Raw genomic sequence first — 26820 nt, 5'->3', positions numbered from 1 at the left:
TCATGTGCCATAAAGGGCAGAGACACTGCAGGTTTTCCGTGCAACCAGTCACCTCAGCAGGTGATTTCATTAATGATCAGGTGTCTCAGCAGGTGATTTCATTGACAATCAGGTGTTTATGTTCAGAGGAGAAGCTCATCAGCAACCCACCTGCTGAGGTGAATGGTTGCATGGAAAACCTGCAGTGTCTCGGCCCTTGACGCCCACCCCTGCCCTAGAGCCTGGTCTGCTTGAGGTTTCTTCCTAAGAGGGAGTTTTTCGTCACCACAGTTGCCTAGTGCTTGCTCTGGGGGTCAGCAGGGTTAATATGGAGTGACTTGAGCCAAGTTTGCTGTGATTTGGTGCTTTATACATACTTATTATACATGAATTGAAATATAATTGAATATTGAAGTGTATGTCTGTGTTGATATGTAGTGTGTTGTGAATTTGTGTATATGTTGTTATGACTGTTATAATTGTTGGACTCATTCTAGCAGGGGTGGGCGTTGATAAGCTTTGCTTCTGCCCACACCCTTTCGGACTCACAGGCTTGTTTATATAACATTCATATTACTGGTATGTTTCTGTTCTTTCGGATTTGTGTGTGTGCCGAATAAATCCATTCATTCATTCATTCATTCATTCCGCGAATCTGACATGGTTAATCATGTGAGATTTCTGACCATAAAATATTGCGTTGACAGTAGCAAAGTTGACGAGATGAAGAAATCTGTGGGTTTGTTTTTTCCAGTTTGGCATGAAGACGCTGTTGCTACGGTAAGCTTCGCTGACCGACATACTTAACGAAAAATAAACCGTAGAATGGGAATAACCCTGTTGTGTCTGATGATTTGCGGACGTTAATGCTGGATTACAGTCGCAAAAGGAGTTTTACTGGCAATGCGTTATATTCCCTAAATTACTTATTTATTCTTTGTGGCACTGCAACCCAGTGAAGAACTTTGGCCTCATGGATTACTGCAGTTGTGTACAATTCAAAATACATGCAAAGAAGAAAAAACTCAACACGAACAATATCCTTGTTACTCAGGATACTGTGGAAAGTTTTCATTAACGCTGTCTTTTACTGAAGATTACCGACAACGAGCTCAGTGTTAATATTTTGCAAATTAGGAGGACAGAACACCCAGTTCAAAAACAGCTTGTATTATGCTGAGTAACCATTTCACCTCCAACATCAGTTATTCTTTCACCTGCATAACAGGGCTGCTCAAAAAAAAAACAAACAAAAAAAAACACTAAGACCCACTTAAAGGGACAGATCTATTTAATTTTAACATATTGCATAATACATTTTTCATGAAACGACTAATCACTTCCAGAAATCACTGACTACTGTGAGCACTGGGGTGGATCCATACAGGCTTTGAACCATGACCCCCCCCCCCCCCCACACACACACACACACACTGCCCGCAGGTTCTGAACGACCGAGCCAGGTCATCACTGCAAGATGGGCTTGTGGGTAGGCTGCCGGACTACTTTTGAGGCTTCCTGGATGTAAACAACCTGGCATGATGCCACACGCATGCATCAGTGAGAGGGTTAGTAATCATGATTCAGTTGAAATTTTTGCCATTCGTGTGACTTAAAACATTGTCAAATTAATACATCGGCAAGTCATGCGTTGTTTTGCAGTGCAGTTATTCATTTCTGTGGGACTACTTTAGGTGTAGTGATCGCTTCTTGGTGATGAGGCCAGAGTGTGGATGCGCACAGAATATTAAAACTCATAATAGTGGTTCGGCCCAACGGAGAGAGACCACTGCAGCCCGAGCAGTGGTGAACGGTACAGGATGCATGACACTTTCTTTTTAACATCATAAATAAATACATTAAATATTTGCATAAGTACTCTATAAGAGGCCCTTTTGTGTGAGATTTTTTTTTCTTTTAATAATGCTCCCTCTGTTACTGGTTTGTGCCAGCAGCCATTTAGCTGCTTCCCCTCTGTCTTCTTCAGCTATTATGTTTAATGGTGTTAGCTGTAAACACACCAACGGGGCCGCCTTTATCTCTTCCTGTCGTCTTTCCACAAAGGGAAAGCACAATAAATATATATATTTATATATATACACACACACACACAGAGCACAACAAGAGACGAACCCGGGAGCAAGAAATACACGGCCGTGTTCACATTACCAGCTAAAATGTCCTGAATCTCATTTTATTTATCTATTTTGCCTGCATTTCACATATGGTGCTAGATTTGATTATCTACATCAATGTTCTTTAAAAACAGTTACATACAGACCAGTTTAAAAGAACTGAAAAAAAAATCTTCCTTTAATTTACTTGACATAGATGTGTACATCTGCATGTGTCCGACTAACTCAATTTTCCTCATCATTTTTGGAAAATGATGCCCATTTGGGATATTATGATCATGTGGGATTGAGTAAATCCTGAGAACTTTTCTCCGGGGCGGAGGATTAGCAGCAATCTTCCATTCCAGCTTATTAATTAATCAAAAACCCAGACAGAGCTTTAATTCATTTGAAAGCTTGTCTCTTAGTCTTGTCCATCCAAATTGGAAGTCCCAAAAACCAGTTTTATTTGTTATTATCTATCGTCCACCTGGTCATTACTGTGAGTTTCTCTGTGAATTTTCAGACCTTTTGTCTGACTTAGTGCTTAGCTCAGATAAGATAATTATAGTGGGCGATTTTAACATCCACACAGATGCTGAGAATGACAGCCTCAACACTGCATTTAATCTATTATTAGACTCTATTGGCTTTGCTCAAAAAGTAAATGAGTCCACCCACCACTTTAATCATATCTTAGATCTTGTTCTGACTTATGGTATGGAAATAGAAGACTTAACAGTATTCCCTGAAAACTCCCTTCTGTCTGATCATTTCTTAATAACATTTACATTTACTCTGATGGACTACCCAGCAGTGGGGAATAAGTTTCATTACACTAGAAGTCTTTCAGAAAGCGCTGTAACTAGGTTTAAGGATATGATTCCTTCTTTATGTTCTCTAATGCCATATACCAACACAGTGCAGAGTAGCTACCTAAACTCTGTAAGGGAGATAGAGTATCTCGTCAATAGTTTTACATCCTCATTGAAGACAACTTTGGATGCTGTAGCTCCTCTGAAAAAGAGAGCTTTAAATCAGAAGTGTCTGACTCCGTGGTATAACTCACAAACTCGTAGCTTAAAGCAGATAACCCGTAAGTTGGAGAGGAAATGGCGTCTCACTAATTTAGAAGATCTTCACTTAGCCTGGAAAAAGAGTCTGTTGCTCTATAAAAAAAGCCCTCCGTAAAGCTAGGACATCTTTCTACTCATCACTAATTGAAGAAAATAAGAACAACTGGATGGCATTACCCTGACCTCTAGTAATACTGTGAGAAATCTTGGAGTCATTTTTGATCAGGATATGTCATTCAAAGCGCATATTAAACAAATATGTAGGACTGCTTTTTTGCATTTACGCAATATCTCTAAAATCAGAAAGGTCTTGTCTCAGAGTGATGCTGAAAAACTAATTCATGCATTTATTTCCTCTAGGCTGGACTATTGTAATTCATTATTATCAGGTTGTCCTAAAAGTTCCCTAAAAAGCCTTCAGTTAATTCAAAATGCTGCAGCTAGAGTACTGACGGGGACTAGAAGGAGAGAGCATATCTCACCCATATTGGCCTCTCTTCATTGGCTTCCTGTTAATTCTAGAATAGAATTTAACATTCTTCTTCTTACTTATAAGGTTTTGAATAATCAGGTCCCATCTTATCTTAGGGACCTCGTAGTACCATATCACCCCAATAGAGCGCTTCGCTCTCAGACTGCAGGCTTACTTGTAGTTCCTAGGGTTTGTAAGAGTAGAATGGGAGGCAGAGCCTTCAGCTTTCAGGCTCCTCTCCTGTGGAACCAGCTCCCAATTCAGATCAGGGAGACAGACACCCTCTCTACTTTTAAGATTAGGCTTAAAACGTTCCTTTTTGCTAAAGCTTATAGTTAGGGCTGGATCAGGTGACCCTGAACCATCCCTTAGTTATGCTGCTATAGACGTAGACTGCTGGGGGGTTCCCATGATGCACTGTTTCTTTCTCTTTTTGCTCTGTATGCACCACTCTGCATTTAATCATTAGTGATCGATCTCTGCTCCCCTCCACAGCATGTCTTTTTCCTGGTTCTCTCCCTCAGCCCCAACCAGTCCCAGCAGAAGACTGCCCCTCCCTGAGCCTGGTTCTGCTGAAGGTTTCTTCCTGTTAAAAGGGAGTTTTTCCTTCCCACTGTAGCCAAGTGCTTGCTCACAGGGGGTCGTTTTGACCATTGGGGTTTTACATAATTATTGTATGGCCTTGCCTTACAATATAAAGCGCCTTGGGGCAACTGTTTGTTGTGATTTGGCGCTATATAAAAAAATTGATTGAATTGATTGAATTGAATTGAATGTGAACCTCCAGCTGAAAAAAAAAAAAAAAAAATAAATAAATAAAAATCAGAACTGCCCAGGTGGCAATCGACCGTTGCTTGGTGGTTGCATTAAAGTGACAGTAATGTCAAAGTGTTGATGCAGCGTTCATTTCTTTACTCTTCAGAATGTTGCTGAGATGTTACCAGCTAACAGATCAACAACATTTTGACATAATGTTGTTGGAATCTTATTATTTGAATGCCCCTCCCTACAAAAGTAAACTAAGTAAGGGAACATGATAAAACCAAATAAATAAATAAATAATAATAATAATAATAATAATAATAAATGGATATTGAAGCCTGGAATCACGACTATCAAGGAGTACAATAAACTAAGATTAGTGTAGGTACATGCTGAATGTGCCTACTGATGGATTTACACCCATATTATTTATTATATAACAGCTGAGTGGATCCTTGTCATTTGATTGGTGCTTTCTATGTCACATGACATGTGTTGTGTGGGCCGCTGAAGAGGAGGTACTGCTGGCCCACCACCACTAGAGGGCGCCCTGCTTGGAGTGCGGGCTCCAAGCACGAGAGGGCGCCAGACCCAGAGGAAGTGACAGCTGTCACTCATCACACCAGCTGTCACTCATCTACACCAATACTTAAGCCGGACTGCAACTCCACCTCCCCGCCGAGAAATCGACTACCGAGAGGTAACTTCTCTGCTGACTCATATCATTGAGTGGATTCTGAACTTCTGTTGCAGCCGGTATCCTGTGGTGTTCGCCCTTATCTGGGGAATTGGCGTGTGGCGTGACGACGACGACTGCGCTACAGATAAGTGGTTACACAAGGAGCTGCACGAGTGTGTGATTCGGAGGTGGAGGTCCTCCTCCTGACTGTGTACAGACTATAGACCACTGAGTGTAAGGACTTACACTCATTCATCTTGTCTCTGCTTTTGCCAGCAGTACCAGGTTCGACAGCCGAAGACAGAGGTCACCTGGGGACTCGGGACTTGGCGGCTCCGGTGTTCTTCAGACCGTTGGTGGTGGAGGCCGTGTGGGACGCGGCCTCTCTCTCGTCGGGGTCTTCTATCTTCGAGCCTGCCCACACGTCACCTGGTGTTAATTGACTTTGCAATTTCTGTATATTTAGTTGTGTATTGTCACAACATTAAATTGTTACCTTTTGGCTTACTCATTGTCCGTTCATTTGCGCCCCCTGTTGTGGGTCCGTGCTACGACACCTTCCCAACAGGATTTCTCGGCCAATCGTCATGGATTCCGAGGGGCGTCAGCTCGAGCGTGAACGGCCAATGGAAGAGCCAGGAGCGCAGGCGTCAGCGGGAGGCGTGTTGAGTGAGCTGCAGCAGATCTTAACCGCCTTCACGGCTTGGTTGGATTTAGTGACCGAGCAGAATGTCCTCCTTAATCGGAGAGTGGAGGGTCTCGCCGCCAGGGTGGAAGCGCACGATCAGGGCGCTGCTGCAGCTCCTCCTCTGGCTGGTCCTGGGCCTGAATCAGACGTACCACTGGTCGTTCAACAAACCCCCCCACCATCCCCTGAAGCATACATAAGCCCTCCGGAACCGTACGGGGGCTGTGTCGAGACGTGCGCGGACTTCCTCATGCAGTGTTCGCTCGTCTTTTCACAGCGCCCTGTCATGTACGCATCAGACGCTAGCCGGGTAGCTTATGTTATTAATCTGCTTCGAGGAGAGGCACGCGCATGGGCTACGGCGCTTTGGGAGCAGAACTCACGGCTCCTAACGTCTTATACTGGGTTTGTACGGGAGTTCAAACAAGTGTTTGATCATCCCAACAGAGGCGAGACCGCTTCAAACGTGCTGCTGTCGATGAGACAGGGGCGCCGTAGCGCAGCCGAGTATGCAGTCGACTTCCGCATCGCGGCAGCGAGGTCCGGCTGGAATAACGTTGCGCTCCGCGCCGCCTTTGTAAATGGACTGTCACCGGTCCTCAAGTAGCACCTACTGGCCAAGGAGGAACCGCGAAATTTTGACGGGCTTGTCGATTTGGTTATACACTTAGACAACCGTTTGAATGAGCATCGTCGGGAGCAGGCCGGGGGGCGTGACCGGGTACGAGCCGTCCCTCCCCCTTCCGGTTCCGACAAGGTGACGTCGTCCCCACGCTTCACTGCCAGAGAGCCCCGTGGGGCTACAGCTCCCCCTGCTGAGGAGGCTATGGACACGAGCAGGGCCAAAGTAAGATTAAATGTCAGACAAAGGAGGCTGGCCCGCGGGGAATGTTTTGTCTGCGGCTCTTGTGAGCATATGCAGAAGGACTGCCCCAAAACGGTCAAACTACAATGCCCGTCCTTAGAAACTGGGCTAAGGGTGGGCCATAACACACACGCGGAAAGACCCCGCAGATCAGCACGAATCCCAGTAACAATCCTTTGTGAGGAGTTAACCCTTCACGCCCCAGCACTGATAGACACGGGGTCAGAAGGGAATCTGCTGGACAGCAGATGGGCAAAGGAAGTAGGGCTCCCTCTGGTGGCTCTGCCGGCACCAGTGCAGGTGCGAGCACTAGATGGCACCCTGCTTCCATTAATCACACATCAGACACAACCAGTGACCTTGGTTGTGTCTGGGAATCACAGGGAGGAGATAGTGTTCCATGTAACACCGTCTACCTCCCGAGTGATCTTGGGTTTTCCATGGATGGTGAAGCACAATCCCCGGGTCGATTGGCCGTCCGGGGTTGTGACGCAGTGGAGCGAAACCTGCCACCGGGAGTGTTTAGGATCCTCGGTTCCCCCCGGCACTACAGCTAATGAGGAGGTCAAAGTCCCTCCCAATCTATCGGCGGTGCCAGAGGAGTACCATGATCTTGCTGACGTTTTCAGCAAAGATCTGGCGCTCACTCTTCCTCCGCACCGACCGTATGATTGTGCCATCGATTTAGTCCCGGGCGTTGAGTACCCGTCCAGTAGGTTGTACAACCTCTCACGTCCGGAACGCGAATCAATGGAGACCTACATCCGGGACTCCTTAGCTGCCGGGCTGATCCGGAACTCCACCTCCCCGATGGGTGCTGGTTTCTTTTTTGTGGGCAAGAAGGACGGCGGACTCCGTCCATGCATTGATTACAGAGGGCTGAACGAGATCACGGTTCGCAACCGATACCCGTTACCTCTGTTGGATTCAGTGTTCACGCCCCTGCATGGAGCCCAAATCTTTACGAAATTGGATCTTAGAAATGCGTACCACCTGGTTCGGATCCGGAAGGGAGATGAATGGAAGACGGCATTCAACACCCCGTTAGGTCACTTTGAGTACCTGGTCATGCCGTTCGGCCTCACTAACGCCCCCGCGACGTTCCAAGCTTTGGTAAATGACGTCTTGCGGGACTTCCTGCATCGGTTCGTCTTTGTATATCTGGACGATATACTCATCTTTTCCCCGGATCCTGAGACCCATGTCCAGCATGTACGTCAGGTCCTACAGCGGTTGTTGGAGAACCGGCTGTTTGTGAAGGGCGAGAAGTGCGAGTTCCACCGCACTTCTTTGTCCTTCCTGGGGTTCATCATCTCCTCCAACTCCGTCGCCCCTGATCCGGCTAAGGTTGCGGCGGTGAGAGATTGGCCCCAACCAACAAGCCGCAGGAAACTACAGCAGTTCCTCGGCTTTGCAAATTTTTACAGGAGGTTCATCAAAGGTTACAGTCAGGTAGTTAGCCCCCTGACTGCCCTGACCTCCACCAAGGTCCCCTTCACCTGGTCGGATCGGTGCGAAGCCACGTTCCAGGAGTTGAAACGCCGGTTCTCGACTGCACCAGTTCTGGTGCAGCCTGATCCTGATCGCCAGTACGTAGTAGAAGTGGACGCCTCTGACTCAGGGATAGGAGCCGTGCTGTCCCAGAGCGTGGAGGCTGATAAAGTTCTCCATCCTTGTGCCTTTTATTCCCGCAGGTTGACCCCAGCTGAACGGAACTATGACGTTGGCAATCGGGAACTTCTTGCGGTGAAGGAGGCTCTTGAAGAGTGGAGACACCTGCTGGAGGGGGCGTCGTTGCCCTTCACGGTTTTCACTGACCATCGGAACCTGGAGTACATCCGGACCGCCAAGCGGCTGAACCCCAGGCAAGCCCGCTGGTCTCTGTTCTTCGGGCGCTTTGACTTCCGGATTACATATCGCCCCGGGACCAAGAACCAAAAATCAGATGCATTGTCCCGGGTGCACGAAGAAGAAGCCAAAGCGGGGCTGTCGAACCCCACCGAGACCATCATCCCCGAGTCCACTGTCGTGGCCGCCCTTACCTGGGACGTGGAGAAGACCGTCCGGGAGGCCCTGACCAGGAGCCCGGACCCGGGGACTGGCCCCAAGGACAGACTGTACGTCCCACCAGAGGCAAGAGCTGCCGTATTGGACTTCTGTCACGGGTCCAAGCTCTCCTGTCATCCCGGAGTGCGTAGGACCGTGGCAGTAGTCCAGCAGCGCTTCTGGTGGGCGTCCCTGGAAACCGACGTCCGGGACTACATCCAGGCCTGTACCATCTGCGCCAGGGGCAAGGCAGACCATCGGAGGACGACGGGCCTCCTCCAACCCCTGCCAGTGCCTCATCGCCCCTGGTCTCACATCGGCCTGGATTTCATCACGGGCCTCCCGCCATCCCAGGGCAACACCGTAATCCTCACGATAGTGGACCGGTTCTCCAAGGCGGCCCACTTCGTGGCCCTCCCGAAGCTCCCGACGGCCCAGGAGACAGCAGACCTCCTGGTCCACCACGTCTTGCGGCTGCATGGGATACCTTCGGACATCATCTCAAATCGTGGTCCCCAGTTCTCTTCACAGGTGTGGAAGAGTTTCTGCAAGGAGCTGGGGGCCACCGTGAGTCTCTCGTCCGGGTACCACCCCCAGACCAACGGCCAGGCAGAGCGGGCCAACCAGGAGTTGGAGCAGGCCCTTCGGTGTGTCACCTCCGCACATCCGGCGGCCTGGAGTCACCATCTGGCCTGGATCGAGTATGCCCACAACAGCCAAGTTTCATCTGCTACCGGCCTCTCCCCTTTTGAGGTGTGTTTGGGGTACCAGCCCCCATTGTTCCCGCTGGTGGAGGGAGACGTCGGTGTGCCCTCGGTCCAGGCCCACCTCAGGAGATGTCGCCGGGTGTGGCGGACCACCCGCTCTGCCCTGTTGAAGGCCCGGACGAGGGCCAAGTCCCATGCGGACTGCCGACGGTCCCCGGCCCCCACGTACCAGCCCGGGCAGGAGGTGTGGCTGTCGACAAAGGATATCCCCCTCTGTGTGGACTCAACCAAGTTGAAGGACAGATACATTGGACCGTTCCCTATCCTCAAGATCATCAACCCGGCCGCAGTGAAGCTCCGTCTCCCGGCTTCGCTGCGGATCCACCCTGTCTTCCACGTGTCCCGTCTCAAACCGCACCACACCTCGCCCCTCTGTACACCTGGACCCACACCGCCTCCTGCCCGGCTCATCGACGGGGAGCCTGCTTGGACGGTCCGATTTTTTTTTTTTTTTTGCTGCACTGAGGACATACACAGTCTTTTTTTTGGTAGTACAGTGGTCCCTCGCTATATCGCGGTTCACCTTTCGCGGCCTCGCAGTTTGGCGGATTTTTTTTTGTGCAATTTTGCATGCTTCTTCTTTTTTTTAACAGCACATTGTATTCTGTGTCCTCATCAGGCGGGCCGGTCAGCATCACCGCGATTGCTCTCACTGCCTCCGATGAGCTTACTGAGTCTGCGGGCTCGGTAAGCGCTGCAGCGGGCCACTCACAATGCCCCACTGTCTGCTGTGCAGAGTTGCAGCCAAAATCTGGCAACAGGTCCAGACTACGCTTGCTGTTTTGATGCAGAGCGCTCCAGCAGCCCGCAAGGATAGAATTCAGCAGCGCTGCATGGTCTCAGTAACCGCAGCCGCAGAGCTCCGTGGCCCCCTGAGAGAAGTTTGTTTCTTTTTAATGACTTGGATTCTTTGTGGGTCCCACATCCATCCCGCAACGGTAACACTGGAGGCAGTGAGCGAAGGGAGAGCATGCGCATTGTGTTCTGCGTGTGTCTGTTTCTAACAATCTTCTCACCCAGAAGAAAAAAAAGAGCGCCAACAACTACCCATAACTGTGTTCTTCACTCGGAAAAAAACACCTGCACCGAGGTGTGACTCAGTGGAAAAACACACTGCGGAGTGGCGCCAGGACGAAGAGGCGCGATCAGAGGAACTGCGAAATACTGGTCAGTCACTATTAATAAGTTCTTATGTGTCCAACTTCGTAGGTTGATCGTTAAAATTAAATTTGTTAGTTCTAAAAGCCATCATAATTATTTATAGGAAAACGTTCTATTTTTATTTCTCAAACAAATGTTTGGGCCTGAAAACAGGTTTTGATCTTTGGTTTCATTCTATAATACTGGTCTTATTTTTCTACTAAGGTTTGAACTTTGAGAGTGTTTACACAGGAGAGAAAAGTGAGAAAATGTGTGTAGTGAGGGGTTTTACAGCCTTAAAACATCTATAATAATTGTAAAAAATAACGCTGACTACTTCGCAGATTTCACCTATCGCAGGCTATTTTTAGAACATAAGTCCTGCGATAAATGAGGGACCACTCACGCACAAGCACTGGCCAGGTTGTGTGCGCGCGCACGCGGGGGACAACAACTCTCCCGAGACATAATATGTTTGAGCTAACTGATGCTGCTAATTCTTGTAAGATACACACACACACACACACACACAAAACAAATCCACTGTGCTGCCTGTTAGCAGGAAGAGAGAAAGAAAAGCTGGACTCATTTCTGACATGATTTTTTTTTTTCGCTGCATTGAGGATGTACACAGTCAACCGAGCTGGTTGCGTGTGTGTGTGCATGCGGGGGACAATGACACAATGATTTGATTGAGTTAACTGACGCTGCTACACACACACACACACACACACAAAATCCACTCCGCTGTAAGCCGTCTGGATGCATGAAGACCTGTTCACATGAAACACTGATGTGATTTTTGGCTGGACTGAGGAACTACACAAAGTCTCTTTTTTATGGAAGTCAGTGCACAGCATCACTGAACTACACGTCACAGTGGAACACCAAAATGTAAGTCCCTTTTCTTTTGTTTGTAAATTAATAAAATAGCAAATGACAAGGATCTATTTTAGCCATTATATAAAACAAATAATGAATCTTCGCCTCATTGAATGGTTTGTTCCAGCTTTCACCTCATGAAATATTCGTACCATTGAACTCATAAAAATTCATTATTTGTATATTATAACATGTATGTTATGTTTCTGCATGTTCCACCAGTGTGCAAACAATGGCAAAAGCTGCAGTGGAGAGTTGCCACTTTTTATGCTACAGGAAATGATGTGGCTTTTTAGACAACTATGTGCAGGACTGTTGTGCATTTGTTCCTGTTTGTGTTTGTTCATGCATGTCTGAGCTCTTATAACGTCTTTGTCTGCAGCCTCCTGTGTTTGCGTATTACTCTCTGAAAGCAGGAAGTTCCTTTTTCCTCGCTCGTTCTGCAGTTCTTTGCTCCACATTGTGAGTGCAGTGTCAGTTTTGGCACTAATGATGGCCGGAGGCTGGAATTGTTCTGTTGTCAAACTGAATTAAACATCAAAATGATATTGTGTGTGCGTGTGGAGTGTGATCACATTCCTTTGAACTGACAAACTGACTGCAAGCCATGAGCCACAATAAACAGCTTTGTTTATGTAATGACAACAAAGTGCACGTTAATGACATGTCCTCATAATGTGCACTCAGCTTCATTTGACATATTACAAACACACGTTTGGAAAACAACACAGAGAGATCTTCAAAACTCTCCAAGCACATTGTTTTTAGCATGTGGACTGATGGATTGACTTAACCTCTGACATCTGTGTGTCCGTCTGACTTTCCGTATTCATAACGGTTTATCTTTTTTTTTTTTAATCGGGGGGGTAGTAGTAGTAGTACACTTAATATGCTTTGTCCTCTACAAGGTTAATTAAGTTGAACAAACTTAATTTCATTCAAGTTATTCAACCATTTCACTCAGAAATGTCCACGCAAATGAATACTTTTTGAGGTTTTTGTTGTTGTTTGTTTTGTATATGTAAATCAGAATAAACTGTATGTTGCACAAATCATTTTTATAGCATAGATAAAATGACACAGAAACAAAATGAATGCTCTATCTTCAGAAATAATAATTTTGTTTACGCATGACTTGATAAATTAGAAGGGATTTTGAAGGCTCAAGGTCATACTGTTGTTTTTGATTGACTTTTTTTTCTAAGAAAGGACAAAAAAGCAAAATGAGTGTTCTGTGTTCAGAAATAATGAGTTTTCAACTAGCACGACAAGATCAAACAAAACACTGTTGAAGGCTCAAGGTCTAGCTTAGGGCCCCTTCACACGTAGCGCAAATTTGGTCAAATTGCGCATGAAATGCGCATGAAGCAGGATTCGTATGCAATACGTGCTGCTTCCAACGCCTCGTACACCTGTTGGAGACCAAACATTCATGGAGAATTTTGGTGGTGATCCACCTATTATCACATCACCAATATAAGAAAGATTTTTCCTTTTACCTAACGTTGTGAGAGTTTTCAAGGATCCCACTATAGGCAAAAGATTTTACAAACAATCAAACTGTCTTTGGCAGATGTTGTAGATCTCTGAGTGCCCCCTGGTTACAACATCTAGTTGTAAAACAACTTTAGCCAATAATTATCATGAATACAAACTATGAATCTCAGCAGCCGGTCTGCTCTGTGTTAGCTTGATCCCGTCAGATCTCAGAAGCTAAGCAGTGCGGGACCTGGTTAGTACTTGGATTGGAGACCTCTTTGGAACATCAGCGGTTGTGTGTGTTTCTCCAGGTAAAAACTGGAGTTGTGTCAAGAAGGGCATCTGGCGTAAAACTTGTGCCAATTACCAATGCGGATCTGGTTGTATCCACTGTGGTGACCCCGAACGAAATCGGGAGCAGCCGATTGAACAACAACTATGAATCTCATTCACTGTGCCTGCTCCCAGCACCCTCAAAATCAACTCACTTGTGTGCTACGTGTGGAAATTTTTTTCAAGAAAATGTAACAGCTGTGTAAGATTAAAGCTGCTTCCTCCCTTCCTGTAGCTGCTAAGATATTCATATCTACCTGATTATCACAAGGCCGTCCTTCAGCTGACCCTCATGCAAAACGAGCTACAAAGCAATGTGCAGGACGTCTTTCTTCCCTGTTATCCCACTGCCAAGTCATGTATTTTTTTGCCTCTCTTTGAAATCTGTGAAGGAGTCTGGCTGCTCCACTGCCTGTCAAGGATAATAACGTGTCCGATAGCACAGTGAATTAAAAAAACAGCTGGCCGACACATTGTTTATGAGTGTGATTATTGCATGCAAGCTTTTGGAGGAATTTCATCTATTATAGATGAAAAAAAAGATTATGGTATGAATCATGGTTAACTGCATCTATTTTACATGTGCTATCTTGTTTCATTAACACAAAGTTATAACAGCTTTAATGTGGCTTGCAAAGCGAGAGAGTTTGGCTAGTTAGTATGTAGCTAGTTCAAGGAAAAGCAAAGTGCTCAGTTTTTCTGCTTTTCTGTCTTAAAGTAATGACAGTGAAAAGCAGTAGATACACAAGGAGATTTAAAAAAGCCAACTTCAAATAACAGCAAGAGAAACATGCACCATACGTGGTAAGACACTACTGATGTTAGCGTGTAGCGTGGTGCTGTAGTTTACAGCATCCTGCTCCCTTGTGGAATAAATAGATCGAAATAAGACAGCGGAAAAAAAACAAGTAAATACACAGTAGTGCATGGAGTAGCTGTGTTTTGGGTGAAAACATAAGCTATCTGACATCAACATGCGGGTTAGAACACCATAGCTGTTTCACACAAAGCCAGTTTTGTAATGATAACCCATGAGATTTGTGTGCTTTTTAAAAAATTCAATGAAATTCTCCCAGTGCCCACTCACAAATTACTTTTTACTCCTGACCTGGAGGTCATGGTTAGAGTTAGGGTTAAAATTAGTGATCCAAGGGTGAATGCGTCATGAAAATGTACTACATTTCATGACAGCATCACCAAAAACAAAACAAGACTAAAAAATACATGAGTTTCAAAACCTTTGACTACTACCATCAAATTTTAGAAAATTTTACTGGACTTGAATATGAACAATTCCAAAATCAAAGTTCATCGCGTACAGGGAGTCCCCTGAACGTCATCCGCCATCTTCAGCTCCAACCCATCCTTGCTGTTGGGGCCCTATACCTGAAGGAAATGAAGCGTATGGGCGGCCCCAGGTTAGGTGCCACCTGGTGAGCGACAGCAATTGTAAACAGTAAATGTAGTCCAGTTACATCCCCTCTGTGTGCAGTAATTCATGTTTTAGAAACCAAGCTAGTTAGCATGCTAACATAGCATCAGACTTACCTTCACATAGACAACACAGTAGCCATGGCAGGAAAGGTAGCTATGTGGCTATCAATATTTTGAAATTAGTCAGTTTTTGTACATTTTATTCCAGTCAAATCCAAGTAAACTCAAATCTAGAAGTGGATATACAGTGCATCCAGAAAGTATTCATGGCGCTTCACTTTTTCCACATTTTGTTATGTTACAGCCTTATTCCAAAATGGATTATGTTATTTTTTTTTCCTCAAAATAGTACACGCAATACCCCACAATGACAATGTGAAAAAAGTTTTTTTTTAGATTTTTGCAAATTTATTAAAAATAAAAAATACTAAGAAATCGCATGTGTAAGTATTTACAGCCTTTGCCATGAAGCTCAAAATTGAGCTCAGGTACATCTTGTTTCCACTGATCACTCTTGAGATGTTTCTACAGCTTAATTGGAGTCGACCTGGGGTAAATTCAGTTGATTGGACATGATTTGTCTATATATAATGTCCCACAGTTGACAGTGCATGTCAGAACACAAACCAAGCATGAAGTCAAAGGAACTGACTGTAGACCTCTGAGACAGCATTGTCTCAAGGCACAAATCTGGGGAAGGGTACAGAAACATTTCTGCTGCTTTGAAGGTCCCAATGAGCACAGTGGCCTCCATCATCCATAAACAGAAGACATTCGGATCAACCAGGACTCTTCCTAGAGCTGGCCGCCCGTCTAAACTGAGAGAGGAGAACCTTCCAGAAGGACAACCATCTCTGCAGCCATACACCAATCAGGCCTGTATGGTAGAATGGCCAGACAGAAGCCATTCCTTGGTAAAAGGCACATGGCAGCCCACCTGGAGTTTGCCAAAAGGCACCTGAAGGACTCTCAGACCATGAGAAACAAAATTCTCTGGTCTGATGTGACAAAGATTGAACTCTTTGGCATGAATGCCAGGCATCATGTTTGGAGGAAACCAGACACCATCCCTACAGTGAAGCATGGTGGTGGCAGCATCATGTTGTGGGGGATGTTTTTCAGTGGCAAGAACTAGGAGACTAGTCAGGATTGAGGGTAAAATGAATCCAGCAATATACAGACAAATCCAGGATGAAAACCTGCTCCAGAGTGCTCTTGACCTCAGACTGTGGTGATGGTTCATCTTTCAGCAGGACAATGACCCAAAGCACACAGCTAAAATATCAAAGGAGGGTCTTCAGGACAACTCTGTGAATGTCCTTGAGTGGTTCAGCCAGATCCCAGACCTGAATCTGATTAAACATCTCTGGAGAGATCTGAAAATGGCTGTGCATTGACGCTCCCAGTCCAACCTGATGGAAAGAGGAATGGGCAAAACTGCCCAAAGATAAGTGCACCGAGCTTGTGGCATCATCTTCAGGAAGACTTGAGGCTGTAATTGTTGCCAAAGGTGCATCAACAAAGTATTGAGCAAAGGGTGTCAATACTTACATACAAGTGATTCTTAGTTCTTTTTTAAATTTTTAATGAGCAAATTTATCTCCAAATTTATCTCCAAAGAAAGGCTTTTATTCACATTGTCATTATGGGGTATTGTGTGTAGAAGTTTGAGGAAAAAAATTATTTACTCCATTTTGGAATAAGGCTGTAACATACCAAAATGTGGATAAAGTTTAGCGCTGTGAAAATGATGCACTGTTGTGTATATATAATTACATGCTCTAAATGCCAAACCCTCACTTTTAGAGAAACAGTTCTTTATTTAAAAACTTACCTGATCACTGGTCTGTGTTTGTCCCTCTGCTTCTGTGCGTTCACCTGCCGTCTGTCACAACTGACATTTCACAGTCCAACTTTTGTTTGTTTTGGTTTGTGTGTAAAATGGAGAAATGTTGTGCAAAGGTTGAATGAGGCACTGCAGCGTCCCAGAAGGACAAGTTAATGGATAACTTTGTAACTAAGGCGTGCTCACTCCCTGTTCCTCCTTTTTGTCCAATGGTGTCACTCGGCAAGAAAAAAGAAGGAAGAGGCTTATGTGAAGTAAATAATTTATGAGAAATATGCTGTCATATTTTTCATTGCAAATCCCAAAAGTCACACCTGATTTTATCAACATACTCGTACATGACTTTGCATTTTCAGGGAGCAAATAAATAAATAAATAATAACTTTCTTGCCTTCAGCAAAGGGAACTATGGCTTCACTCAGGTACAGGTAATAAGAAACAAAATTTCTGATTAATTTTCCTGAAATTTGTTGAAGAGGAGGCATGGGCCAAGACAGAACCCAGTGGATTTATCTGGATCCAGGGGCGGCTCCAGGTGAATATTTTTCACTTGAATCACACTGCATTTTCAGCCTGTTTGTAAAATTTTCAAAAACTTATCAATTAGCAAAAACAGCAAAATGTAAAGGTAAAAAAAAAACAACAACAATTGGAAGATAATGTTATAACCACACAAAGAAAAAATGATGAGTTTTAAGTGTACATTTAAAATAATTAGACTACAGTATATAACTACATAATAATGCATGGACTGCATTTATTTAAAAACATCATTGATTTTTCCGTTTAAAAATATAGTTTATATGGTTGAAGGGTCTGTTGTGCCCTGTTGGAGAACTGTTCTCATCTGGGTGCCCATCTGTTTTTTTTAAATCAGCTTTTAGCAACATTACTCAAACCATTTATTAGGTGTTCTCCATAAAATTTGATAGAATTGTCACTCCAACCAGGATCTGTTACGTTAGCATTAATTAATTCAATCATTTCCAGTCATTTATCTGAGTCCAAATCACAGTGGCAACAGACTACAAGCAGCTCATCCCACACTTCACACTGTCCTCTGCCATTTCATTACCCGATGCCATCAAATAACTAACTCAAAGCTAACTTCCGCTCTTTATGCTCATTATGCGCACATGCAAGCCGTTAACATGTGAATAAAATATTGTTTATGACTGATTTTACTGATCGATAGATACACACACACACACACACACACACACACACACTTTGCACTGGGATACCAATTAAACAACTGCAAATCATAAAGGAGACAATGCTCGTATGGCCGAGGGTATTTTAGCATTGCGGTAATTTTTTTTTTTTTCGCATTAATCAGAATCTGCATTGTTTCCTTCCTTAGCCCTAAACAGAAGCCCCGTGTACACCGTCAACCCGTTCACATCTCTAACCGTTTTTCCCCACTCGACGACACACCCGCCGAGGATCAAACTCTGGTTATTGGCGACTCTGTTTTGAGAAATGTGAAGTTAGCGACACCAGCAACCATAGTCAATTGTCTTCCGGGGGCCAGAGCAGGCGACATCGAAGGACATTTGAAATTGCTGGCTAAGGCTAAGCGTAAATTTGGTAAGATTGTAATTCACGTCGGCAGTAATGACACTCGGTTACGCCAATCGGAGGTCACTAAAATTAACATTAAATCGGTGTGTAACTTTGCAAAAACAATGTCGGACTCTGTAGTTTTCTCTGGGCCCCTCCCCAATCAGACCGGGAGTGACATGTTTAGCCGCATGTTCTCCTTGAATTGCTGGCTGTCTGAGTGGTGTCCAAAAAATGAGGTGGGCTTCATTGATAATTGGCAAAGCTTCTGGGGAAAACCTGGTCTTGTTAGGAGAGACGGCATCCATCCCACTTTAGAGGGAGCAGCTCTCATTTCTAGAAATCTGGCCAATTTTTTTGGATCCTCCAAACTGTGACTGTCTAGCGTTGGGACCAGGAGGCAGAGCTGTGGTCTTATACACCTCTCTGCAGCTTCTCTCCCCCTGCCATCCCCTTATTACCCCATCCCAGTAGAGACGGTGCCTGCTCCCAGACCACCAATAACTAGCAAAAATCTATTTAAGCATAAAAATTCAAAAAGAAAAAATAATATAGCACCTTCAATTGCACCACAGACTAAAACAGTTAAATGTGGTCTATTAAACATTAGGTCTCTTTCTTCTAAGTCCCTGTTGGTAAATGATATAATAATTGATCAACGTATTGATTTATTCTGCCTAACAGAAACTTGGTTACAGCAGGATGAATATGTTAGTTTAAATGAGTCAACACCCCCGAGTCACACTAACTGTCAGAATGCTCGTAGCACGGGCCGAGGCAGAGGATTAGCAGCAATCTTCCATTCCAGCTTATTAATTAATCAAAAACCTAGACAGAGCTTTAATTCATTTGAAAGCTTGTCTCTTAGTCTTGTCCATCCAAATTGGAAGTCCCAAAAACCAGTTTTATTTGTTATTATCTATCGTCCACCTGGTCGTTACTGTGAGTTTCTCTGTGAATTTTCAGACCTTTTGTCTGACTTAGTGCTTAGCTCAGATAATTATAGTGGGCGATTTTAACATCCACACAGATGCTGAGAATGACAGCCTCAACACTGCATTTAATCTATTATTAGACTCTATCGGCTTTGCTCAAAAAGTAAATGAGTCCACCCACCACTTTAATCATATTTTAGATCTTGTTCTGACTTATGGTATGGAAATAGAAGACTTAACAGTATTCCCTGAAAACTCCCTTCTGTCTGATCATTTTTTAATAACATTTACATTTACCCTGATGGACTACCCTGCAGTGGGGAATAAGTTTCATTACACTAGAAGTCTTTCAGAAAGCGCTGTAACTAGGTTTAAGGATATGATTCCTTCTTTATGTTCTCTAATGTCATATACCAATACAGAGCAGAGTAGCTACCTAAACTCTGTAAGGGAGCTAGAGTATCTCGTCAATAGTTTTACATCCTCATTGAAGACAACTTTGGATGCTGTAGCTCCTCTGAAAAAGAGAGCTTTAAATCAGAAGTGTCTGACTCCGTGGTATAACTCACAAACTCGTAGCTTAAAGCAGATAACCCGTAAGTTGGAGAGGAAATGGCGTCTCACTAATTTAGAAGATCTTCACTTAGCCTGGAAAAAGAGTTTGTTGCTCTATAAGAAAGCCCTCCGTGAAGCTAGGACATCTTTCTACTCATCACTAATTGAAGAAAATAAGAACAACCCCAGGTTTCTTTTCAGCACTATAGCCATGCTGACAAAGAGTCAGAGCTCTATTGAGCTGAGTATTCCATTAACTTTAACTAGTGATGACTTCATGACTTTCTTTGCTAACAAAATTTTGACTATTAGAGAAAAAATTACTCATAACCATCCCAAAGATGTATCGTTATCTTTGGCTGCTTTCAGTGATGCCGGTATTTGGTTAGACTCTTTCTCTCCGATTGTTCTGTCTGAGTTATTTTCATTAGTTACTTCATCCAAACCATCAACATGCTTATTAGACCCCATTCCTGCCAGGCTGCTCAAGGAAGTCCTACCATTATTTAATGCTTCAATCTTAAATATGATCAATCTATCTTTGTTAGTTGGTTATGTACCACAGGCCTTTAAGGTGGCAGTAATTAAACCATTACTTAAAAAGCCATCACTTGACCCAGCTATCTTAGCTAATTATAGGCCAATCTCCAACCTTCCTTTTCTCTCAAAGATTCTTGAGAGGGTAGTTGTAAAACAGCTAACTGATCACCTGCAGAGGAATGGTCTATTTGAAGAGTTTCAGTCAGGTTTTAGAATTCATCATAGTACAGAAACAGCATTAGTGAAGGTTACAAATGATCTTCTTATGGCTTCGGACAGTGGACTTATCTCTGTGCTTGTTCTGTTGGACCTCAGTGCTGCTTTTGATACTGTTGACCATAAAATTTTATTACAGAGATTAGAGCATGCCATAGGTATTAAAGGCACTGCGCTGCGGTGGTTTGAATCATATTTGTCTAATAGATTACAGTTTGTTCATGTAAATGGGGAATCTTCTTCACAGACTAAAGTTAATTATGGAGTTCCACAAGGTTCTGTGCTAGGACCAATTTTATTCACTTTATACATGCTTCCCTTGGGCAGTATTATTAGACGGTATTGCTTAAATTTTCATTGTTACGCAGATGATACCCAGCTTTATCTATCCATGAAGCCAGAGGATACACACCAATTAGCTGCAATTAACTGCAGGATTGTCTTACAGACATAAAGACATGGATGACCTCTAATTTCCTGCTTTTAAACTCAGATAAAACTGAAGTTATTGTACTTGGCCCCACAAATCTTGGAAGCATGGTGTCTAACCAGATCGTTACTCTGGATGGCATTTCCCTGATCTCTGGTAATACTGTGAGAAATCTTGGAGTTATTTTTGATCAGGATATGTCATTCAAAGCGCATATTAAACAAATATGTAGGACTGCCTTTTTCCATTTACGCAATATCTCTAAAATCAGAAAGGTCTTGTCTCAGAGTGATGCTGAAAAACTAATTCATGCATTTATTTCCTCTAGGCTGGACTATTGTAATTCATTATTATCAGGTTGTCCTAAAAGTTCCCTAAAAAGCCTTCAGTTGGTTCAGAATGCTGCAGCTAGAGTACTGACGGGGACTAGCAGGAGAGAGCATATCTCACCCGTGTTGGCCTCTCTTCATTGGCTTCCTGTTAGTTCTAGAATAGAATTTAAAATTCTTCTTCTTACTTATAAGGTTTTGAATAATCAGGTCCCATCTTATCTTAGGGACCTCGTAGTACCATATTACCCCATTAGAGCGCTTCGCTCTCAGACTGCGGGCTTACTTGTAGTTCCTAGGGTTTGTAAGAGTAGAATGGGAGGCAGAGCCTTCAGCTTTCAGGCTCCTCTCCTGTGGAACCAGCTCCCAATTCAGATCAGGGAGACAGATACCCTCTCTACTTTTAAGATTAGGCTTAAAACTTTCCTTTTCGCTAAGGCTTATAGTTAGGGCTGGATCGGGTGACCCTGGACCATCCCTTGGTTATGTTGCTTTAGACGTAGACTGTGGGGGGGTTCCCATGATGCACTGTTTCTTTCTTTTTTTGCTCCGTATGCATCACTCTGCATTTAATCATTAGTGATCGATCTCTGCCCCCCTTCTCGGCATGTCTTTTTCCTGGTTCTTTCCCTCAGCCCCAACCAGTCTCAGCAGAAGACTGCCCCTCCCTGAGCCTGGTTCTGCTGGAGGTTTCTTCCTGTTAAAAGGGAGTTTTTCCTTCCCACTGTGGCCAAGTGCTTGCTCATAGGGGGTCGTTTTGACCGTTGGGGTTTTTCATGGTTATTGTATGGCCTTGCCTTGCAATATGGAGCGCCTTGGGGCAACTGTTTGTTGTGATTTGGCGCTATATAAGAAAAAAGTTGATTGATTGATTGATTGATTTTATGCAACAAGTTAGGACATTTTTGACATTTTAATCAGGGTTTGTAATGGTTTCTAGCCAATCTGGGCTCTGAAAATGAACTAATTTGGCACCGACATGAAAAATGATGCTGAAACTATCCAGTAAGATGACACATTCAGAATGAATGAATGTGTTTTTTTTTCCTTTAAGACTGGATGTGATGTCAGCAAGTTGTCATTTTCCAGACAAGTGGCCAACAAAATGCAATGTGATTAGCTAAAATGCACATGTGAAGGAGAAATGCATTAAGTGAAAAGTTGATTGTTTTGGTCATTAATGAAGTTAGCGTGCAGAAAGTTTTTTTTTAAGTTTTCTGTAGGGAGGAGATCTCCCAGAATGGCCAAAAATGCCACTGAACTGTCTCTACAAATGGCCATAATTCCTTAATGGTTAATGCAATATTTTCATTGTACCCTTTGATTTAAAGCTTATCGTCTACTCTCTAAGCACGTTGATTCAACTCCGCTGTGGTGGCATACAGAGATAAAATTACCAAAACTGTGTCACTGTCCAAATACCTCTGGACATGACTGTACATTTAAACAGGCATTGTAAAAATAACAGGTCCCAAACATATCATGAAAATATCCAGGATTGTCCAAACTTGGCAGAAGTTTACACTCTATGGGTGGCCTACTAGCTTGTTGTATGTTCACATAGCCTCTGCGGCCTGCAGAAGGCGCCGCGCCTCACTTTGTTTCCCTGAACCCTTGTGTGTCTCTTTAATTCAGGCGTGGGAGGGCAGCAGACAAGATAGTTTACAGTGACGAAGAGCTTTGTTTACTTAAGACGTGCAGCCTGATGGGAGAGAACAAACCTCTGGTAGCTCCAAAAGGAAAAGTCAGGTGACCCTGAAAAGAATAGGGTCACTTCCTGACCACTGGCCTGTGCGCTCTGCAGTTTTATGCGCCCACTCCCTCTGGCCTGTCGGTTTCAGGATGCTTCAGCTGCACGTCTTGGGGCAGATGCCAGGGTGAGGACAGTAAAATGATAAGTCAGCATCAACTCAGCAGGACGGGTTTCCCATCACTTTGGGGATGTTTAATGGTAGATAAGTTTGTTTTTATGTTTCTGTGTGTTCCTCTGTAGTTTTTGCACATAATTTAATCATGAAATCAGGTTTTCATGGCTGGCTACATTTAGTGTGCAGCTTTATCTGATATTGCTTTCACATTAAAAGACTGCACTCACATCTGGTCATGTTTTGGTGGTGTAACCCCATTAGCTACAAATGAGGGCATCAAACAGGTGGCGTTTGTTGTGTGATTGGTGTTCCCAGGGCGTGGCCAGCTCGTGGTCACTTGGCATTACTGTGCACACTCGTGGTGTGCCATACTGCAAGATTTGGTATCGATCCGATATCAAGCAAATACAGGGCCACTATCGGTGATATGTTTTAATAATTAAGGTGGATACATCATCAAACTGCTAAATCTAAATTAATTTTCATGACCTTTAAGCGTTTTTGTGATTTTTGAGTATTTAATTAGGTAAAGCCCAGAACAGAATTTATAGTTAAGTAGAATTTTTTTTTATCATAATAAAAGGTTTGTGTTCAGAAACACCAGAACGGTAACAAAGTAATTTTTCCACATACATTGTCATGTCTGGATTTTTGTTCTTAAATCAACAAAGTGCACAAAAGTATCACTTGAGAACAAATTAAAATAAATTCTTTTCTTTTTTTTTCAGGTAGAGAGTTCAGAAACGTCAATACAAAAGTTGATAAAATTTCTTCCTTCATTGCACTTCTTTTCTGGATTTTTTGTTAAATGAACAAAGTGTATAAAATTATCACTCCACAACAAATCTTATAAAATAAGTCTGGGTCACCACAGTGGATACAGCCCGATCCGCATTCATATTTGGCACAAGTTTTACGCCAGATGCCCTTCCTGACGCAACTCCAGTGTTACCTGGAGAAACACACACAGCCGCTGGTATTCCAAAGAGGTCTCCCATCCAAGTACTAACCAGGTACTGCACTGCTTAGCTTCTGAGATCTGATGGGATCAGGCTGACACAGAGCAGATCAGCTGATACGAACATAATTCAGATTAAAATACAATACAATAATAATAAAAGGAACCACTAAAATGCAATTAAAAAATGATCAAACTAAGCCTCATTGGTGTTAAAAGCCAAGGAAAAAAGATATGTTTTTAAATGAACTTTAAAAATGATCAATGAGGTCATTTTCTATCATCAATATTTGGATTAATGCCACTCGTGCACACTGTTTAACCATAGATTATAAAGGACGGGAAAACCTGACTGTGACTGCCCGTATGAGTTGTTCCTCTGATTAATCACTTCAGAGGTATTTTCTGGTTGCAAAAACAACATTCTTAGATTTAGTAGTGTTTATTTGGCACTAATCTTTACAAAATATATGGTGACAATGTCAAACATTAGATTTATGCATAAATACGGTTGTTTCAGAGCGTACCTTTCCATCCTGGACTATTTTGTTTGAGCAAACAACCATCTGACATGTTGCCTTCACTCAGATTGGCAGTCATGTCATGTTTCTCAGTATTTGTATAAAATCAACTTCCCATCTATTTTGGACCCACCTACTCAACAAAAATATAAACGCAACACTTTTGGTTTTGCTCCCATTTTGTATGAGATGAACTCAAAGATCTAAAACTTTTTCCACATACACAATATCACCATTTCCCTCAAATATTGTTCACAAACCAGTCTAAATCTGTGATAGTGAGCACTTCTCCTTTGCTGAGATAATCCATCCCACCTCACACGTGTGCCATATCAAGATGCTGATTAGACACCATGATTAGTGCACAGGTGTGCCTTAGACTGCCCACAATAAAAGGCCACTCTGAAAGGTGCAGTTTTGCTTTTATTGGGGGGGGATACCAGTCAGTATCTGGTGTGACCACCATTTGCCTCATGCAGTGCAACACCTCTCCTTCACATAGAGTTGATCAGGTTGTCAATTGTGGCCTGTGGAATGTTGGTCCACTCCTCTTCAATGGCTGTGCGAAGTTGCTGGATATTGGCAGGAAGTGGTACACGCTGTCGTATACGCCGGTCCAAAGCATCACAAACATGCTCAATGGGTGACATGTCCGGTGAGTATGCCGGCCATGCAAGAACTGGGACATTTTCAGCTTCCAAGAATTGTGTACAGATCCTTGCAACATGGGGCCGTGCATTATCCTGCTGCAACATGAGGTGATGTTCTTGGATATATGGCACAACAATGGGCCTCAGGATCTCGTCACGGTATCTCTGTGCATTCAAAATGCCATCAATAAAATGCACCTGTGTTCTTCGTCCATAACAGATGCCTGCCCATACCATAACCCCCACTGCCACCATGGGCCACTCGATCCACAACACTGACATCAGAAAACCGCTCAACCACACGACGCCACACACGCTGTCTGCCATCTGCCCTGAACAGTGTGAACCGGGATTCATCCGTGAAGAGAACACCTCTCCAACTTGCCAAACGCCAGCGAATGTGAGCATTTGCCCACTCAAGTCGGTTACGACGACGAACTGGAGGTCCTGGGCTGGTGCGGTTACACGTGGTCTGCGGTTGTGAGGCTGGTTGGATGTACGGCCAAATTCTCTGAAACGCCTTTGGAGACGGCCTATGGTAGAGAAATGAACATTCAATACACGAGCAACAGCTCTGGTTGACATTCCTGCTGTCAGCATGCCAATTGTACGCTCCCTCAAATCTGTGGCATTGTGCTGTGTGATAAAACTGCACCTTTCAGAGTGGCCTTTTATTGTGGACAGTCTAAGGCACACCTGTGCACTAATCATGGTGTCTAATCAGCATCTTGATATGGCACACCTGTGAGGTGGGATGGATTATCTCAGCAAAGGAGAAGTGCTCACTATCACAGATTTAGATTGGTTTGTGAACAATATTTGAGGGAAATGGTGATACTTGTGTATGTGGAAAAAGTTTTAGATCTTTGAGTTCATCTCATACAAAATGGGAGCAAAACCAAAAGTGTTGCGTTTATATTTTTGTTGAGTGTAGTTGGCAGCATAACAACCACTGTGTCTTGTTGGAACGGCTACGATGACTGAAAATGAATGACAGTTTATAGGTTATATATAAGGCTATAAATCTATAACTTGGTGCACTTCAGCTGATTTTACAAGCGGTTCACACCTTGCTGCATTTGGTGCCAAGTCTTCAGGGCAAACGTCACTTGAGAATTTTGTTTTGTTTTTTTCTGGAGGTCCTGGACTTATAACCTCCTCTGCCCCACCTACCCCAAGCCTGGGAAAGGTGCAGCTTAACTCAATGCAACTTTAGATAAACCTGTTTTACACTCTGTCCTCAATACTTGATATCTCAGAATGCATTTTTTCCATGCTCTACCTTAAAACGGGACAGAGGTGTGTCGAGTCTTGAGGCATCTGGGAGTCCAGCCGAGCTCTGGAAATTTTGAACATTTCTCATCTTTTGCTGATCTGTACTGAGCAGTATGTTGAGAAATACAACCCCTGGCAAAAATTATGGAATCACCGGCCTCAGAGGATGTTCATTCAGTTGTTTAATTTTGTATAAAAAAAGCAGATCACAGACATGACACAAAACTAAAGTCATTTCAAATGGTAACTTTCTGGCTTTAAGAAACACTATAAGAAATCAAGAAAAAAAGATTGTGGCAGTCAGTAACGGTTACTTTTTTAGACCAAGCAGAGGAAAAAAATATGGAATCACTCAATTCTGAGGAAAAAATTATGGAATCACCCTGTAAATTTCATCCCCCAAATTAACACCTGCATC

General features: G+C 43.7%; 1 protein-coding gene across 1 annotated transcript in view; it reads right to left on the bottom strand.

Moving 5' to 3' along the window:
* c10h1orf210 (chromosome 10 C1orf210 homolog) overlaps positions 1 to 16693 on the bottom strand; it is a 29858-nt gene extending 13165 nt beyond the window's left edge. Inside the window, exon 1 of the mRNA XM_034179527.1 lies at positions 16551 to 16693. The gene's annotated coding sequence lies outside the window, so the exon portion shown is untranslated. The remainder of the gene's footprint in view (positions 1 to 16550) is intronic.
* Positions 16694 to 26820: the final 10127 nt, after the last annotated feature.

Source organism: Thalassophryne amazonica, chromosome 10, assembly GCF_902500255.1.
Source record: "Thalassophryne amazonica chromosome 10, fThaAma1.1, whole genome shotgun sequence".
Taxonomy (NCBI): Eukaryota; Metazoa; Chordata; class Actinopteri; order Batrachoidiformes; family Batrachoididae; genus Thalassophryne; species Thalassophryne amazonica.
This window is presented reverse-complemented; position numbering and strand designations above follow the sequence as displayed.